The sequence below is a fragment of the Euleptes europaea genome, chromosome 18, assembly GCF_029931775.1.
Source record: "Euleptes europaea isolate rEulEur1 chromosome 18, rEulEur1.hap1, whole genome shotgun sequence".
In the NCBI taxonomy this organism is placed as follows: Eukaryota; Metazoa; Chordata; class Lepidosauria; order Squamata; family Sphaerodactylidae; genus Euleptes; species Euleptes europaea.
Window position 1 is genome coordinate 16,779,527 of NC_079329.1, and position 13,787 is coordinate 16,793,313.

Genomic DNA, 13,787 nt, shown 5'->3' on the forward strand with positions numbered 1-13,787 from the left:
TCTTTTGTTTCTGCATCCAAGTCTGAGCAATTGATTTGGCGAAGTTTGCCCAGCTAGGTTGGGGACTCTCACATTGATGTTGTGATCAGCTTCCACCTGAATGATAAAAATACATTAAAATGAGGAAGATCTCATGACTTCAATAGATGTTCTAGTTAGGCACATTAAGCATTTTAGCTACTGTGTTTTTAGAATATCACTCCACCATTGGCAAAAGTGAAATACGTTACAAAAAGCCACAGTCTGTGTTATGCCATAAATTTCAAAATTTCAAAAAGCCCTATTCCCCCTCCTTTGATTAACTCTTGGCGGGCACCATGAAAGATGTCAGCAGGCACCTTGGCAAACATGGGCAACCACATTGGGGAGCCCTGGTTTACCAGAACCAACTTCTTGGTCTTACATGCCAACTCTCAGATGTGGCATCTCCCTTATAATTACGTGTAGTTGCCAGAGGTCCCTAGAGCTGGCATCAGGTGCACAAAGGTGCTTGAGAACACCCATTGTCAAGAAGTAAACTATTATGTAGCACAGTTCTACAGAGAGAAACATCTGAGGGATAAAACAAGTGTCCTGTGGAACCTGGTTATTTTTGCTGCAGTAGACTTGTGGCTACCACTGTGAAGTTATTCTCATGCGGGATAAGAGGTAACAAAAGAAACTATTGGTAACTATAAGAAAGGGGTGGAGAGAGATGCACTTGTAAGTAACAAAGCAACAGCAGAATTGTCTGCCATTCAACGAAGGCTGTAAAAAATAGCACTTCCCAGGTAAACTTGCAGACGGACTACTAAGGATGGGCATCTTAAAGCCACCTTTCATTAACTGGTTGAGGCTAACAGTGGTGTGGCTGCTTGTAGGGCAGTTTCATACTGTATGCAAGAAAGTTTCACACTCTATGATGTGCACACTCGATGATGACCCCCATCCTATTTCTCATGGATTTTATCAAGCCGGTGATCTTGTTATTGGTGAGATGGTCAGTCACATCTTCTTGCTTCGAGACAGTCCCTCATTCGAGGAACAGCCCACACTGAAGCTGACTGATAAAGCAGCTTTGTAAGGAATTGTGTTTTTTTCTTCTTCTTTCTGTTGCAGGTTCTGATCATAATAATGGAGCTGATTTTACAGCAATAGAGCATGCCAGCAAAACCTGAATGACTTTTTACCAGTGAACTGTAGTCTTGTTCTGCCTCGACACATTGTTCAGTATTGTATGATGGTTGCATTCTAGCCATCGTTCACAACTGGAGTCTCTTGACTGCACAGGAAAATCCAGTTGCAAATGATTGCTATTGCTGTTCACTCTGCATTTGATCATAATTTTGCAACCTGCATTGAGACAAAGGATAATTCGCTGCTCTCATAAGGAAGGGTACAAATATATTTTTTTCTCTTGTTTGGCTTAACCAACCACCTGTAATTCTCATTTCAGCTCAGTGCCAAAGCACTATCAGCATATTTTGGCTTTGGCATTTGCTATAAAAGAGGTCAACGAGGATCCCCGAATCCTTCCAAATGCCACTCTGGGTTTCCACATCCTCCTCAACGGTTACAAACTTGGAAGTGTGACCTATAAGGTCATCCTGGATCTACTTTCCACTTTCCCTGGATCTACCTTTCTCCCCAATTTTAAGTGTAATACCCAGAAAAATCTCATATCTGTGATTGGAGCCGATGTCACTGAACTGTCTGCTGATATGGCTACCATCTTAGCCGGCTACAAAATACCACAGGTAACCCAGAGGCATGGAGTGCTGAGGTTTCAAAACTGAGGGATATAATTTAATCTAGTTTTGCAGCTAGCATGAAAAGTAACTATGCATTTCATTTCAGTTCACGTACGGAGCATTTTCATCAATACAGGGTGACCAAACACTGTTTCCATACATGCACAAGATGGTCCCAAATGACACCTTTCAGTACAAGGGGGTTGTCCAGTTACTTCATCACTTCGACTGGACCTGGATTGGCCTTTTTGCTGTGGATGATGACGATGGGGACAGGTTTTTGCAGACAGTGATACCCCTCCTTGCCCAGAATCAAATCTGCTATGACTTCATACTGACAATCCCCAAACAAACATATACGGAGGGTGTGTTAGAATGGATGTACACACTGTTGGAAAAATATGTAGCTCTTGTGGACAGCACAGCCAATGTGTATTTTGTATATGGACAACCTGCCTTAATGTATGCCATGAGAATCTTACTGTTTAAAGCACAAGGACATTCAACATTTTCTCTGGGTAAAGTGTGGATTACTACATCCCAATGGATTTTTCAGTCAGTGTCCCTTCAAAAGATTTGGGATACACAAATCTTTCACGGCGCCATTACCTTCACAATTCACTCCAATAAGCCACCAGGCCTTCAAAAATTCCTTCAGAATATAAAACCTTCTTGGGCAAGAGGTGATGGCTTTATCCAGGACTTCTGGGAGCAGGCCTTTGACTGCTCCTTTAAAAGTGCTGAAGAAGATGAGGAAAGTGAGAAACTGTGCACTGGAGAGGAAAAGCTGGAGAACGTTCCTGGGACTTTGTTTGAAAAGAGCATGACTGGCCAGAGCTACAACATCTACAATGCTGTCCACGCTGTGGCACATTCTTTGCATGCCATATACAGATTGAGAGCCAAATCCGGAACTCTGCTAGAAGGAGAGAAGATAGAATATCAGAATGTGCAGCCCTGGCAGGTAATTGCAGCTCAAGTGTGTTTCTGTTTTTAAGGTAGACTAGCATATCATTCAGAGATGGGTGGGAGACTGAACGTCATTGCCTTCACTAATATTTGCTAATGCATTTGGTCGATTAGTCATGCTCAGCTGTGTGAAAAGGGTGAACAGGTTTTTCTAATGTTCATAATCTAGAGTTTAGTAAGCCAAGATGTTGTGAAATTCACGGTAAAAATGTTCCATGCTGTCATTTTCTCTCATCCACCAGCTCCATCACTTTCTAAGGACAATCTTGTTCAATAACAGTGCTGGAGACACGGTACATTTTGATGAGCGTGGAGAATTGATTGCAGGGTTTGATGTCACAAACTGGGTAACGTTCCCAAATGGATCTTTTACGAGAGTAAAAGTGGGAAGGCTGGATCCTCTGGCTCCTCCAGGCAAAGAGTTGACCCTGAATGATGATCAGATAGTGTGGCACAGAAGGTTTAACCAGGTGAGATGGAGAAGATGATTCAGTCTATTAAAAATATAGTCCCATTTTTGTCATTCCAGAGTTCTGCCTAGCTGTCACTTCAAGTGCTGAATGGTGCTGGGTAACATGACCTTCTTTAAAGCATAGTTATTTCCCTGATCAAGGGAGCTTTAACTCTCAAAAGCTTGAACCCCCAAAAAACCTGGTGGTCTCTAAGGTGCTACTGGTGCTCATGAACTCAAATCTAGCTCTTCTACTGCAGAGCAACCCAGCCATCCTTTGAAGTTATTTCCCTGAATGGTAAAGAAGGAAAATAATTTAAGATCTTCTTTAGAATACTTTTTCTGCTGCTAAATAGGTCAATGACAACATTATCTCAACAAGGTTGTCTTTCCATCATGGTCTCTTGTTGCTTTATAGTCAGATTTGGCCATTTAAACCAATGTCAGCCTTTCTGAATGTCCCTGGAAATTTCTGCTTTAGTTTTAGTAATAATAGAACACCGCCTTTAGTAATCCATGAATGTTTCAGCTTCTTGGTCATCTAACTATACATCTATGGATTCTGGACACAAGAGCAGTACAGTTTTAGGAAGGTTTTAGTGGAGGGGCCATGGCTAAGTGGTAGAGCAACTGCTTGGCATACAGAAGGTCCCAGGTTCAATCCCCAGCATCTCCAGTTAAAGGGACCAGGAAGGTAGCTGATGTGAAAGACCTCTGCCTGAGACCCTTGAGAGCCGTTGCCAGTCTGAGTAGACAATACTGACTTTGATGGACCAAGGCTCTCATTCAGTATAAGGCAGCTTCATGTGAAGTTACTTCATACCGTGTCTTTCAAGTTCACTATTGTCTACTCTGACTGGAAATGATTCTCCAGGGTCTCAGGATGAGCTCTGTCATATCACTGCCTACAAGAGTATTTTTTAAAGAAGAACTTGGGGACTGAACCTGGGACTTTTTGCATGCAACACAGATATTCTTCTGCTGAGCCATGATCCTTTCCTCTTCTCCATATACTTCATTGCAGATATCTCCCACTTTTGGGGTAAAATCAGACATGAAAATGCTAACAACTTGTTCTAATGGACAAAATTCCTCATTAACATTGTACTTTCCTAGAATGCCCATTCTACATTTTATTAGATCTTCAGCCTTCTCTCTTCTGTGTATATCAATAGGTGCTGCCCCTTTCTATGTGCAGCGACCACTGCCAACCTGGCTACAGCAAGAAAAAAAAGGAGGGCGAGGCATTTTGCTGTTACGATTGTGCGCCGTGTCCAGAAGGGATGGTCTCATATCAGAAAGGTAGGAAATGTGATATATTGGGGATTTGCCAGCTGAGTGAAAAAATACATATGTCTGGTCTGCTGTTTTTAACAGCTGTTTGTAACATTAAAAGCAGAAAATGAAGGTGTTTAGGGCTTGGAAGGAAACCTGATCAGAGCTTGAATGATCAGCTGTTCACTGCTGCAGACTTAAGCTGGTGGCCGCCTTTGCAACCAGCACTTCTAGTTTTGCCTTCAGCACACCATTACTAAACAACTAGTGACCCAACCTCTGAGCAGGTTCACCTTTTGCTTCCTGCGATTCAAAACATCCTTAATACCTCATGAATTACATTATTCAACCAAGGATTTGTAAATATGGTTTATTTAAGAATGGCAGTCATATATTCATCCACCTACTGCCTTCATATCATTCCCAACTATGGTGAATCTCATCACTGACCCTACAAGATCAGATTATTGCAAAACACACTTGTTTTGATCCTTTTGATTCAGACACTGCAAGCTTCAGAAAGGTTGCTGATAACCTGCAGCCTCCCTATTGTGATTTTGCTGTCAAGTGTCCTTCAAAACTCTTCACATTTATCTCTCAACCAGTGAGGTCACAAATGAGGACAACTAAGATCATGTTACACTAGAGTCAGGATGAAGGTAACCTATAGCTTTACTGATGTGGTTTGTTCTATGTCCTTCAGTTCTCTTCACAAGTATCTCTTGATAAGAGAGGACAGAAGTGAAGGCCATGAAAATCCTATAATATATACTAAAATTTAATCAATTTAAAACCAGAAAATCCTTCTCGGAAATAGCTGAGGGCTATAATTACTAGGGCCATGACCTGGATGGCCAGGCTAGCGAAGCTAAGCAGGGTCAGCCCTGGTTAGTATTTGGATGGGAGACCACCAAGGAAGACCAGGGTTGCTGTGCAAAGGAAGGCACTGGCAAACCACCTCTGTTAGTCTCTTGCCATGAAAACCCCAAAAGGGGTTGCCATAAGTCGGCTGTAACTTGACGGCACTTTACACACACACATAATTACTAGGAAGGAATGGATTTACAAGCCCTTTTCTGTTCCTTCTGTTTGGACCTCTGAAGGTTGGAAGAACCCCAACATGATCACAAGTCTGTGCTTGGCAACAGGCCCCTTTCACTTGCTAGCCAAGGGTGCAAAGGAAGAGCTTCTTGTAGAATGTCATTGTAGCTCAGTTAGCAACTGTGTTTGCTCTTGGGTTTCCCTGTATTTCTGTTTTATTTCACTTATCTGTTGATTCACCCCAAGTATCTGCTTTATATATGCTTGGTAATTTTAACAAAATGTAAATTTTGATTCCTGATCTGAAAGAGATTTTGTAATAAATAATAATAACTGCAGAAAATAAAGCTAGGCACTGCAAACTTGGCCACTGATGTCAGGATGACTGATCACTCCATAGAAGCAAGTCGTGTGACACCGAGTGGTTTCTTAGTATGAAAATACCTAGAGACTGCTAGCTTTTAGTGCATGCAGCTGCCAACTGTAAGCAGCTGACTTGTCCCTAAATTAAAGGGACAGTGTGTCTGTTTAGAGGAAGCACGGGAGATCAAACTCAGTGTTCCAGCCACCTGGTGCTAGTGTTTTAAAAAGAAATATGAACCTTCGTTCTTGTCTATTAAAAAAAAATTAAACGTCTTGTGTCTGAAATTGTTTAGGATGATATTGCCACAGTACAAAAAACTTGAGATCCCGATCCATGTGGCCCTGGCTTGTAAAGTGCTCTACAACTGGCACGTCTTTTGTTTTGGCCCTGATCCTGGTACGGTGCTCGCCAATTCTTAATCTAATTTTTCTAATGGTACATCCTATGTACATTTTAGGATCAACACAAGAACAAATAAGGGCGTAAACAACCTGGGACGAGACACAATTCGAGGTATTTTCACCACTCAGTGAAACCACTCAGTGTCACATGACTTGCTTCTATGGAGTTGGTAAGCTTTATAATTTACATGCTTTAGACTATGTTTCAGGAAACTGTTAAGTTTGTTAGCAATCCATTTAAAATATTACTATGTCTTGTACTTTAGAAATGCTCATGAATTTTCTGCATGACTGTCTGACAGCACCTCCCGTTTTGTGGGCAAGCTGACGAAGGTCACTGACCGAAATGCGCGTACTTGCCACTGGTTGCTGCTTGAAGAATTTTGCTTATTTCTTGGTGCTTAATGTGACTGCACAGTCTGTGCTGTTATCTTTATGAGTGCTGTAACTCATGTTATGAATCTTAAGCCCGGTGAGGCTATTACCAGAGAAACTACATATTGAGAGGCTTTTTAGCCCTTAGGCTTTTTATTAGAAAATTGGAAGCCCTATGTGGCTGATGTATCCACATACATACTGTATATATCCTTTCATCTTAAGCCCTGCGTGGCAGATTTTCTTTGGCACATATTTGTTTCCCTGCGGGGTTGCCTTTTTTGTAAGTGCTATAGTCCAAGTACTAACTGCAAGGCCGGTGAGGCTATTTTTTAGCTAACTGTCCCAAGTTATATAACTTATTGCTTTAAGCCCTGCACAGCAGTTCACAAATTACAAGCCTGGTAAGGCTATTATCAGTTAACTGTTAACTTATAATTTGTTGCCTTAAGCCCTGCGTGGCAGCCTTGTTTTCTGGCGGGTGTGTCCAGCAACACACCAATATATATTTTTGTTTACCTATGGAGTTGCTTTGCAAATTGCATGAAAAAATAGAATTATTACTCCAATAGCTAGTCCTGAGTATTTTAACAGCAACAGCGCAGAACTTGGCAGTTTAGAGCATAAGCTGAGGGTTTTTTCCTAATAGGAGCTTCTTTCAAAACCTCAACATCAGGGAATTTACCAAGTAGGTGGGAAATAAGCTTTGATCTAACTTCATGGAAGAATGGGCAACAGATCAGTGCATGTTCAATGGTTTCAGTGTCCCCTGTTCTACACAGACATAACCTCTCTGATCTAGGGATCTTCTTATATTTCCCTTCTCAAACAGCCGATGGTAGGGCCTGGCATTTGGCAAGGTTAAAGGCCTTCCTATAATTAATAGACTCAAGATGATAAAAATAAGCGGCAGGTGAGACCAAGTACCTAGATTTATCAGGTACTAGGAAAAGTGGTGATTTTCCAAGGTCTGTCTGGCATTCAGAGACTGATAGTGAATGCCTTCACTAATATTTGCCAATGCATTTGATTAAGTAGTCATGTTCAGCTGTGTGACTAGGGTGAACAGGGGTGTTTTTTGTTCATAATCTAGAGTGTAGTAAACCAAGGTGCTGTAAAATTCATTGTAAAAATGTTCCATGCTTTCATTTTCTAGTATTTGCTAGCTCCATCACATTCTAAGGACAATCTTGTTCAATAACAGTGCTGGAGACACGGTCCATTTTGATGAGCATGGAGAATTGATTGCAGGTTTTGATGTCACAAACTGGGTAACGTTCCCAAATGGATCTTTTGCGAGAGTAAAAGTGGGAAGGCTGGATCCTCTGTCTCCTCCAGGCAAAGAGTTGATCCTGAATGATGATCAGATAGTGTGGCACAGAAGCTTTAACCAGGTGAGATGGAGAAGATGATTCAGTCCATTATAAATAAAGTCCCATTTTAGTCATTCCAGAGTTCTGCCTAGCTGTCATTTCAAGTGCTTGGTGCGCAGCTCTCTGGAGCAGTTGCTAAATTTCTTACGGTTACTTTGGAGTAATAGTGAATGTAGTAAATGAACGATGGTTTCAGGTTATATAATAGTCTCCCTGGCCACTATGTGGAGCATTAAAGCTGTTTGTAGTTATTATTTGTATAGGTCTGGCCAAAGTATGGCCATTTTATAACTGCCCTGTATTTTGTATTGGATGTCCTGTATTTTGTATTGGATGCCCCATTTTTGTACTTGGTGTTTTAGCTACTATGCCAATAAATAAGGCTATGAATGAATGAATGAATGAAAAGTGCTTTGTGGTGCTGGCTAGCACCATCTTCTTTAAAGCATAGTTATTTCCCTGAAAGAGGGAGCTTTAACTCTCAAAAGCTTGTACCTCCAAAAAATGTGGAGGTCTCTAAGGTGCTAGAATCCACCTACTCTACTGCAGACCAACACAGCCATCCTCTGAAGTTATTTCCCTGGATGGCAAAGAAGGAAAATAATTTAAGATCTTCTTTATAATACCTTTTCTGCTGCTTCATAGGAGGTCAATGACAACATGATCTCAACAAGGTTGTCTTTCCATCATGTTCTCTTGTTGCTTTATAATCAGATTTGGCCATTTAAACTAATGTCAGCCTTTCTGAATGTCCTTGGAAATTTCTGCTTTAGTTTTAGTAATAATAGAACATCGCCTTTATTAATCCATGAATGTATCAGATACTTTGTCATCTAACTATACATCTGTGGATTCTTGACATAAGAGCAATACAGTTTTAGGAAGGTTTTAGGGGAGGGGCCGTGGCTCAGTGCTAGAGCATCTGCTTGGCATGCAGAAGGTCCCAGCTTCAATCCCCAGCATCTCCAGTTAAAGGGACTAGGCCAGTATTGACCCAACCTCTGAGCAGCTTCACCTCTTGCTTCCTGCGGTTCAAAACATCCTTAATAACCCATGAATTTGTTCTATATCCTTCAATTCTCTTCACACTTATCTCTTGATAAGTGAGGGCAGAAGTGAAGGCAACTAAGGTCACATTATAGTGGGGATGCCAGGACTCCAACATCTGCCTGTAGTTTGATGTAGTAAAATATATTTAATATTGCTAAAATGACTTCTGTATGAGTCACTGTGATATCCAGTGTTGAAGAAGATCATCTTCACAGTCATAATAAAAAGATATAACAGGCATGGGGCATTTTGTGAGCATACAGAGTGTTCAAATGAGTGATACTGGTCATTCTTACAAAAATTCCACCAGGAAGATCGGTGTAATTCTTGTCATGGTAAAGATAAAAACTGAGGCAAAGAGAGTGCCTTCCCAAAGGCCATCCAGTAAGTTCATGGAAGTGAAGAGAGATCACTCTGGGTCTACCTTTGTCACCGTCAGGACTATTATACACAGATTCAGAACCTCTAGCGAACACATTACAATGAACAAGAAGACAAAAAAAGAGCAACTACTATTAGCTCAGAAAATGAGCACGATGCCATTTTCCATCGTTGCTCAAATACCTCTTCAATTCCCACCTTTTCTGGGAAGACTTGGTTAGTCCTACTACCCATGAAGGTAACAATCCAAAACATGTCCTGCCCATTTATTCTTGAGGCTTCCTTTTCTTTTAGCCAGTATAGTAGCCACCCTGTTAAATTTTAGAGGATAAACTCAAGGAGGCAGGGACCACCATATTTATCATTATTCTGTGAAGCTTTAAGGGTACTACATAAAATCAAGAAAAACTGGAACAATGATTGAAATCTTTAAACCTTTCCTTTTTTCAGACATGAGTGCCTGTGTCACATGTCAAGAGGACAGCTATCCCAGCAAACCTCAAGATGAATGTATTCCCAGAGATATAACCTACCTATCTTACAAAGAACATTTGGGCATCATCTTATCTTTGTTGGCTATTACTTTGTCAATAATCACAGCCTTTGTATTTGGAATATTTGTGAAGCACCGGGATACCCCCATCATCAAAGCCAACAACCGGAACCTCACCTACCTTCTTCTCATCTCCCTCTTGCTTTGCTTCCTCTGCTCCTTGCTGTTCATTGGGCAGCCTGCAAAAGTGACCTGCCTTCTCCGACAAACAGCTTTTGGCATCGTCTTCTCCATAGCTCTTGCCAGCATATTGGCTAAAACCATCACTGTGGTTCTGGCATTTGTGGCTACCAAACCAGGATCCAGGGCAATGAAATGGGTGGGGAAAAGAAAGGCAAATTCTATTGTCCTGTTCTGTTCCTTGATTCAAACCGTTATCTGTGTCTTCTGGTTAAGTACTTCTCCTCCTTTCCCTGATAAAGACACACGTTCCCTGAATACAAAAATCATACTGAAATGTAATGAGGGCTCGGCCGCTTTTCTTTATTGCGTCCTGGGCTACATGGGCTCCCTGGCCATCACCAGCTTCACTGTCGCTTTCCTGGCCAGGAAGTTACCCGACAGTTTCAATGAAGCCAAGTTCATCACTTTCAGCATGTTGGTCTTTTGCAGTGTTTGGCTGACCTTTGTTCCAACCTACCTGAGCAACAAAGGAAAAGACATGGTGGCCGTGGAGACCTTCTCCATCTTAGCCTCTGGGGCTGGTTTGCTGGGCTGCATTTTTTCACCAAAATGCTACATAATTTTGTTGAGGCCTGAGCTGAACAACAAGGAACAGTTAATAAGGAGGAAAAAATGAGATTATATGTATATATTATTTTATTAGATTTTGATCCTGCCTTTTCTCGACCAAGGCCAGGGTCAGGGTGGCTAACTTTCAACAACAATTAACAATATTCAATTCTAATAAATACAACATGTTGATACGTGAAAAATCTATAATATATAGTAAAATTTAATCAATTTTAAACCAGAAAATCCTTCTCAGAAATACCTGAGAAGGGCTATAATTACTGTGCAGGAATGGATTCACAAACCCTTCCCGGATCCTTCTGTTGGGGCCTCCAGGAGGCTGGAAGAACCCCAATGTGATCGCAAGTCTCTGCTTGGCAATACACCCCTTCCACTTCAAATCAAATTTATTAATATAGTCAATTGACCAGAAGTAGTTTTCCACCACAGAATCACAGACTGCCCATACAAATAAAGGTGTAAGATCAATAAAAACAATCCCTGGTTAAAATTGAAGGAAATGGAGTTTTTCTTAAGAATGATCCTGAGTCTGATTAAGGACTAAACAAAGTGAGTTTATTCAGAAACCACAAACTTGGTAAACGACTGAGAGACAGGCGTATTTCTAACTAGAGTCCATAACTAACAGGGCAACATGCGGCCTATTGCTCCTCTCTTTCATGCCAACTATCAGTGCCCACCTTTGCTGGGAAAACTTGGTCAGTCCTATTCCACTTTTGCTGGGAAGCCTTGGTTACTCCTACTACCCATAAAGGTAACAATCCAAAACATGTTCTGCCCATTTACTCTTGAGGCTTCCTTTTCTTTTAGCCAGTGTAGTAGCCACCCTGTTAAATTTTAGAGGGCAAACTCGAGGAGGCAGGGACCACCATATTTATCATTATTCTGTGAAGCGTTAAGGGTACTACATAAAATCATCAACAACTGGAACAATGATTGAAATCTTTAAACCTTTCCTTTTTTCAGACATGGGTGCCTGTGTCACATGTCAAGAGGACAGCTATCCTAGCAAACCTCAAAATGAATGTATTCCCAGAGATATAACCTACATATCTTACAAAGAACATTTGGGCATCATCTTATCTTTGTTGGCTATTACTTTGTCAATAATCACAGCCTTTGTATCTTGAATATTTGTGAAGCACCAGGATACCCCCATCGTCAAAACCAACAACCAGAGCCTCACCTACCTTCTTCTCATCTCCCTCTTGCTTTGCTTCCCCTGCTCCTTGCTCTTCATTGGGCAGCCCGCAAAAGTGACCTGCCTTCTCCGACAAACAGCTTTTGGCATCGTCTTCTCCATTGCTCTTGCCAGCAGTTTCAATGAAGCCAAGTTCATCACTTTCAGCATGTTGGTGTTTTGCAGTTTTTGGCTGACTTTTGTTCCAACTTACCTGAGCACCAAAGGGAAAGACATGGTGGCCGTGGAGATCTTCTCCATCTTAGCCTCCGGGGCTGGTTTTCTGGGCTGCATTTTTTTCACCAAAATGTTATATAATTTTGCTGAGGCCTGAGTTGAACAACAAGGAACAGTTAATAAGGAGCAAAAATTAAAGTGTGTGTGTGTGTGTGTGTGTGTGTGTGTATGTGTGTGTGTGTGTGTGTATATATATATATATATATATATATATATATATATATATATATATATATATATATATATATATAATTTTAGTAGATTTTTATCTCACCTTTCCTTGACTAAGGCCAGGCTCAGGGCAGCTAACATTCAACAGCAATTAACAATATTCACTTCTAATAAATACAACATGACAATACATTAACTATGATTAAAAGCGTATAATATACACTAAAATTCAATCAATTTAAAACCAGAAAACCCAAAGGAAGCTGAGGAATGGATTCATAATTAGGGTTTCCAACCTCCAGGTACTAGCTGGAAATCTCCCCCTGTTACAACTGATCTCCAGCCAATACAGATCAGTTCCCCCTGGAGAAAAGGGCCGCTTTGGCAATTGGATTCAATGGCATTGAAGTCCCTTCCCTCCCAAAACCCCACCCTCCTCAGGCTTTTCCAAAATCCTCTCGCCGGTAGCGAAGACCGAAGAGGGACCTGGCAAACCTAATTCACAAGCCCTTTTCTGTTCCTTCTGTTTGGACCTCCAGGTAGCTGTAAAAACCCCAATATGATTGCAAGTCTCTTCTTGGCAACATGCCTCTTCCACTTGCTAGCCAAGGGTACAAAGGAAGAGATGCTTGTAGAGTGTAGTTGAGCTCAGTTAGCAACTGTGTTTGCTCTTGTGTTTCCCTGTATTTCTGTTTTATTTCACTTGTCTGTAGATTCATCCCAAGTATCCGTCTTTGAAATTTTTCAAGACATTCTATTTCTTGGCTCCACCATCAACCAAAAGGGAGACTGCAGCCAAGAAATCAGAAGGAGATTGAGACTGGGAAGGGCAGCCATGAAGGAGCTAGAAAAGATCCTTAAGTGCCAGGATGTGTCACTGGTCACCAAGACTAGTTTAATTCATGCCATCGTGTTCCCTATTACTATGTATGGGTGTGAAAGCTGGACAGTGAAGAAAGCTGATAGGAAGAAAATAGATTTCTTTGAAATTTGGTGTTGGAGGAGAGTGTTACGGATTCCATGGACTACCAAAAAAACAAATCAGTGGGTTATAGATCAAATCAAGCCTGAACTGACCCTAGAAGCTAAAATGACTAAACTGAGGCTATCGTATTTTGGTCACGTCATGAGACGACAACAGTCACTGGAAAAGACAGTCATGCTAGGAAAAGTTGAGGGCAGCAGGAAAAGAGGAAGGCCAAACAAGAGATGGATTGACTCAATAAAGGAAGCCACAGCCTTCAATTTGAAAGATCTGAGCAAGGCTTTCAAAAATAGGACATTTTGGAGAACTTTCATTCATAGGGTTGCCATGAGTTGGAAGCGACTTGACGGCACTTAACGCACACATCGTCTTTATATATGCTTGGTAATTTTAAAAAATGTACATTTTGATTCCTGATCTGGAAGAGATGTAGTGAATTAATGTACCTGCAACCCAACTGCTATGACAAACTCCACATTTAAATGTAATTTAAATGGG

General features: G+C 41.2%; 1 pseudogene; it reads left to right on the top strand.

The window, feature by feature from the left end:
- The first annotated feature begins 976 nt into the window (after window positions 1–976).
- Window positions 977–10,789, top strand: LOC130490563 (vomeronasal type-2 receptor 26-like; annotated as a pseudogene).
- Window positions 10,790–13,787: the final 2,998 nt, after the last annotated feature.